Source organism: Populus alba, chromosome 11, assembly GCF_005239225.2.
Source record: "Populus alba chromosome 11, ASM523922v2, whole genome shotgun sequence".
NCBI lineage: Eukaryota > Viridiplantae > Streptophyta > Magnoliopsida > Malpighiales > Salicaceae > Populus > Populus alba.
Genome location: NC_133294.1, coordinates 17031402 through 17037889, shown reverse-complemented (window position 1 = coordinate 17037889; position 6488 = coordinate 17031402). Strand labels below are relative to the sequence as shown.

Here is a 6488-nt window from a genome sequence, read left to right as displayed (position 1 = left end):
TTATGCTTTAATGTGTATAATTATAGTATATAGCTCTGATCTTGGTTTTGTTAAGGTTTAGGGTTTTGAAATTTGTGTTTTTAGGCATTTAGATTGATGATTAATTAAAGTGTTATAGGTAAATTGTTATGGTTATTGAATTATTATGGTTTTTGAGGTTTTGGGTTAAAATTTTGTTAGACCAAACACATTGAAAAATCAAATCCTTCCATATTTTTTTGTGTAGCACTAACAACTCTAGTTATTTTTCAAGAACCAAAATCAAGTTCTAAAATACTAAAAACAAACAATAATAAAGAAAAACTATATATATATATATATATATATATATATATATATATATATATATATATATATATATAGCAACTGGAGCAATAACGTCATCATTTGTGTCCTTATTGATAAGACAAAATAAGTGTAAATAGAACATAGAAATTGCCCAAACAAAATTAAATTATTGATTAAGTTAGTATTGATTCATTTTAATTACAAGTTTTACTAAGATCATAGAATGTATTCAACAGTTATATAGATACAATATATATTTCTAAAACTAGAGGACGTGTCGTTTCGAAAAAATCTGGATTTGATACTTTCAACAAAAACAGTTTGAAAGAGTAACTTCAAACCTGCTTTGAAGGTTGAAAAGAGTAACTTATTAATTCCGTCACGCAGCTTCTCTGGAGACTTGTCTGAGGCCATATCCATTCTCCACAAAGCAAAATTTAACACTTTTACAGAAGCCAAGATCCAGTTTGCCCCATCATGGAAGCTGAAAAACTGTTCCTGCTTTTTTCTATTTTAATGCTCCAATTCTCATCTTGTACATCCCAAGACTCCTTAAAGATCAATCAAACCATTAAAGAAGGCGACCTTCTTATCTCCAAAGGAAATAGTTTCGCTCTAGGATTTTTCAGTCCGGGTAGTTCTAGCAATAGATATCTTGGAATTTGGTACCATAAAGTACCAGAACAAACCGTGGTGTGGGTTGCAAACAGGAACGATCCAATCATTGGTTCCTCAGGATTTCTCTTTATAAACCAATATGGTAACCTCGTTCTCTATGGTAACGATGACCAAAAGCTTCCTGTGTGGTCTACAAATGTTTCAGTGGAAGAAAATGATACCTGTGCAGCTCAGCTCTTGGATTCAGGAAATTTGATATTGGTCAGGAAAAGAAGCAGGAAAACTGTATGGCAAAGCTTCGATTATCCTACGAACATGCTGCTTCCTGGAATGAAACTGGGGCTGGATCGAAAATTAGGAATTGATCGGTTCCTAACATCCTGGAGATCAGCCGAAGACCCTGGGTTCGGGGACTTTTCACTTAGGATCAACCCAAATGGCTCCCCGCAAATCTTTCTCTATAATGGTAATTATAAGCCAATTAGTAAAACAGCCCCTTGGCCATGGAGAAGTCAGATGAGCTTATACACAATGACTTTTGTAAATGATCCAGATGAAATATACTCTGTCTACACAGTTCCTGATGATTCTTATCTGCTAAGAATAATAGTGGATCATCCAGGACATGTAAAGGCTTTAACATGGCGAGACAGTGATGGTCAGTGGAAGGAATACTGGCAGTTCCCACAGTTTCATTGCGACTATTATGGACATTGTGGTGCTTATAGTACGTGTGAACTTGCCAATCGTAATGAATTTGGATGTGCCTGTTTACCTGGGTTCGAGCCCAAGTACCCATTGGAATGGTCTACGAGAGATGGGTCCGGTGGTTGTGTCAGGAAGCGACTACATACGTCTTCGGTGTGCCAGCATGGAGAAGGGTTTGTGAAGGTGGAAAATGTAGTTCTTCCGGAAAGTTCAGCTGCAGTTTGGATGGACATGAGCAAGAGTCTTGCAGACTGCGAAGTGCAATGCAAGAGCAATTGCTCTTGCTCTGCATACGCAATCATTGCAATTGTCGGAAAAAAATATGGTTGTTTGACATGGTACAAGGAATTAGTAGACATTAGATATGATAGGAGTTACGGTTATGATCTGTATGTTCGTGTTGATGCATATGAATAGGTACCCTTTTTCTTGCTCAGTAACTACTTTCATAGGATTGTCATTACAAATATTTATTTATAAGCGCTTTCCTATGCTTGTCACTACTCTTGACTGTAGTTAATAAGCTCTTCACTGGAATTTTGTTGTCATATTTCGATTGGAAAATAGAGTTAATCTTTATTCTTTTCACTCTCATGCAGCTGAGACTACAAGGAAGTCAAATGATTCTGTGGAAAACCGATGCTGGCCGTTTTTTAGCACCATCAATTGCATTATTGTGGTTTCTCATTAGCCTGTTTTGCTTATCTGTGGCTCAAAAAAGAGAGCAAAAAAAAGGTAATGAACTGCAGGCAAACAGCACTTCTACTGAATTGGAATATTTCAAGCTCAGCACAATAACAGCGGCCACTAACAAACTTCTCTTCCAGCTAACTAAACTCGGCAAAGGTGGTTTTGGCTCTGTTTATAATTGGTTTCATTTTCTTGCATTTAGCTAAAAACTATTGGCCTCTCTAATTTGCTTAATTGCTTAAATCTTTGTAAGATTGATTTTAGGGTCTGCTGGCTAATGACTGAGAGGTTGCAGATAAAAAGGTTATCTAGAAGTTTAGCACAAGGAACAGAAGAATTTAAAAATGAAAGTCTATGGGTAATTGCAAGCTTCAAACAGCAAGGAATCTGGTGAATACTTCTAGTTACTACAATCAGGATGCAGAAACAATGTTAATCTATGAATAACTTGCCAAACAAAGCTTGGATCGTTTCTTTTCCGTAAGTCTCTTTATGTTTTTAATTGCCCTGATTATACTAGTACTTGTCAGATTATACTGGCTGAAAAAATAATATGTTTCAACAGATGAAAGCAAAGAATTGTTATTTGGCATTGGCGAAAACGCTTGACATTATTGTTGGAATAGCTGCGTGGAATTTTATATCTTCACCAAGATTCCAGGTTGAGAATCAGTCCACAGAGATTTAAATGTAAGCAACATTTCTACTGGATGCGGAGCATGAACCCAAAATATCAGATTTCGGAATGGCAAAAATATTTTGAGCAACCAAACAGAAGATAGGACCAGGAGAGTGTAGGAATAGTAAGTACCTTTTCTAAAAAAAGACCGAGTGACAAAGTAACTATCATTGATTACCAGGAAATACTCAAACTTCAGATTCTTGTTTTTTTTCTGATGCAGTGGCTATATGTCACCAGAATATGCTGTGCTTTGGAACTTTGTCAGTAAAAATCAGATTTTTCAGTTTTGGGGTCATGTTTTGCTAGAGATTGTGAGTGGCAAAGAAGAAAATAAGATTTTTAATTCAACAGGATCCTCCGTTGACCTGTGAATTGGACATGTGAGTAATATGATAAGCCTTTGTGCTCTTGGCTGAATTTCCAATGTTCACAAATTTAGATGTTTGTAATGTAAATGATTTATATGGAACAACACAGGTGTGGGAATTATGAGAGAAGAAAAACCATTGGGAGATAGTTGATCCATCACTGACGGAGTTGATGATCCGCGTGAAGCCTGGAAATGCATACAGATGGGTCTACTGTGCGTGCAAGAAGATGCACGGACAGACCATACATATGTTGGCAGTTGTTTTTATGTTGAGTAGTGAAACAGAGATTCGGCTTCTCTCAAAACAACCTGCATTTCCTCTTTAGAAATCTGATAAATTTCTGAATAGCAATAGACGTAGAAGATGGACAGTGTTCTGTAAAAATGAGGTGACAATTACTGAATTCGCTTGTCGCTGAAGCTGTGCTGTCTGAAAAATGCTAATATGAAGTTCCATTAGATTTTAATGAAAAAATTACTTAATGATTGGGAAAACGGTAGTGAAATGACCTTTTCCTCAAGACAGTTCAGAACAAATATTACCGTTGTGCATTCACTTTGTTATGTCGACCGGGCCATGGCCCAAGAAAGTGCAAAACTTCTTTCCAGTCTTGTAAGCATTTTTGTATATATAAATAAACATTGAAAAAATGGCATTGATAAAGACTCCGATTCCCAACAATTTCAATGTCAACTTTTCTCCATTTTACTCATTTGTGCATTCCACTTACAACATGTTTGAAATAAAACTAGATTTTGTGCTCAAAGTAGATTAATAATATTTTTTTTTAAAAAATATAAAATATATAAAGAGTATAGAGATATATTAGTTGTTTTGGGTCTATTCTGCAATCAAACTCAATGCTATTAGATCTGGCTTTATCGCTAGACTCACATTGGATTTGGTAAACACTAATGTTTATTAGTCTGTGCTAGTGCAGGACCCAACACATTAATCCGGTTGCTTAGCAAAAACCCAATTTAGCATATAGGGAATACATCTCATATCATAGGAGCACGGAACAATTAATTGCCAAATTTGATCAATCTATCTTCTTGCTTGCAATGGCTTGTTGGAACAACTCAAGGGACGAAAGCCTCTTCGCTATAAATAATCTGCAGCTGAAAGTAACAGCCTTGTTGAGCTTTCGATAATCCATGCAAATCCTCCATCCAGTTACTGGTCTAGTAGGTATCAATTTGTTATCTGCATTCCTTACCACTGTCATTCCTCCTTTCTTTGGCACAACTCTGGACTGGCTCACCCAATTGAGCCTGTCAGAGATTGGATAAATATATACCAGCACTCTAACGCATTTCAGAACTTTTTTTCAGACTACCTCTTTCATGGTCGGGTTAAGCCTTCTTTGATGTTCTACTGTTGGCTTGACTTCCTCCTCTAAAAGAATTTTATGCATACAAATAGAGGGACTGATGTCTTTTGATATCTGCAATACCCACCCGAGAGCTGCCTTATGTTTTTCTTAACACCCTTAACAATTTTTCTTCCTCTGTTTTGGATAGCTTTGCAGAGACTATCACAAGATAGGTGGATAGCGTTCTCCAAGATATGGCATACCGAAAGGTGTTCTGGCAGAGGTTGCAATTCTAGAACCGGTGCTTGGTTCACTGGTTGATTTTATTTTTTGGTGCTGGATGTCCAAATCTTCAAAGTAATCTGTCTGCGGTTAGGTCCCAAGAATGGCGGCCAAGCAAGATAGGAATCTCATTATCCTCCTTCATATCCAGTATGATGAAGTCCGCTGGAAAGATGAACTTGCCCATTTTCACCAGTATGTTCTTTTAATTATTCCCTTGGATATGCTTTAAGATGACCTGTTCAACTAGCTGCAGTGTTACTGTAGTTGGCTTTGCCTTCACCTAAACCAAGCTTATTAAAGATAGATAAAGGCATGAATAATTAATACTTGCACCTATATCACATAAGCTTTATCAAATATAGAATTTCCAACGGAACATAGTATAGTAAAACTCCCTAGATCCTTAAGTTTAGGAGGCAGTTTCTTTTGCAAAATGGCACTGCATTCCTTAGTAAGAGCAACAGTCTCATATTCCTCTAGCTTTCTTTTGTTGAGAGGATTTCTTTCAGAAATTTTACCATAGCTTGCATTTTTCAACGAGCATCTGCAAAAGGAATGTTAATCTGTAATTTTGGTAAAATCACATCAAGAAATTTAGAAAATTTGCTTATCAGTTTAATTCTTCTTGAGACGTTGTGGAAATGAAATTTCTCTTACATTATTTCTTGCATTGGTTCTGGGAGAGGATCAGATTTTTTCATATTTCTGAATTGGTATTGGGCCACTTGCTCCTCCTCTTTCTCTTTATGCACTCTTGTTTCCAGCCAGTCTGGCTCCACTTCTTTTCACTTATTAAAGTTATGGCCATGCATTTGCTCCTTAGGTTAATTTCAGTTGTGCTTGGTAGATTTTCTTGTTGTCTACCCGTGAGCATGTTGGCTAACTGACCAACTTGAACCTTCAAATTTCGAATTGAAGTGCTGGTTCTGCAGATTGGGTATTTGTTTTTCAGTTATGAATCTGCTGGTGTTTGTTTGCTAATTTGTGTCATAGCTTCTTCAAGTTTTGGATTTTTCTTTCATCGTGCTCACTTAAAGATGGTATGGCTGGATTCTTCATGACAGTTTGATTGTTTCCATGAGAAAATTAGGATGATTTCTTCCCAACCAGGATTATATGCTGGCACTATAGGGGTTTGTTTCTATCGCCTGTAATTTGACACAAAATGAGCATGCTCTGCTTGAGAGAATGGGTTCTCAACCTGACACTCTCCACTTGTGTGATTTCCATGGCAAAAATCACACATTGTATGGATGGCATTTGCTGACAGTTGAGTGGTTTTAGTTGTTGTTAGTGAATGGACTTGAGCTGTTAATGTCGTTGATTGCATCAAATTTTTGTGCACCCCAACAGTCTTTTCTGTATGCTTTTTTCATTTGCCATTGTAATTGTTCATAGCCATTTCATCCAATAAGTTGTAAGCATCATCCTGTGACTTACTCATAAAAGCTCCTCCTGAAGCTCCATCAATTAGTGTTCTTGTGGAGGCATTCAATCCATTGTAAAAATTCTGCACCTGCATCCATTCGGT

General features: G+C 36.8%; 1 pseudogene; it reads left to right on the top strand.

Annotated features, from left to right (window-relative positions):
• The first annotated feature begins 632 nt into the window (after positions 1-632).
• Positions 633-3775, top strand: LOC118031463 (G-type lectin S-receptor-like serine/threonine-protein kinase RKS1; annotated as a pseudogene).
• Positions 3776-6488: the final 2713 nt, after the last annotated feature.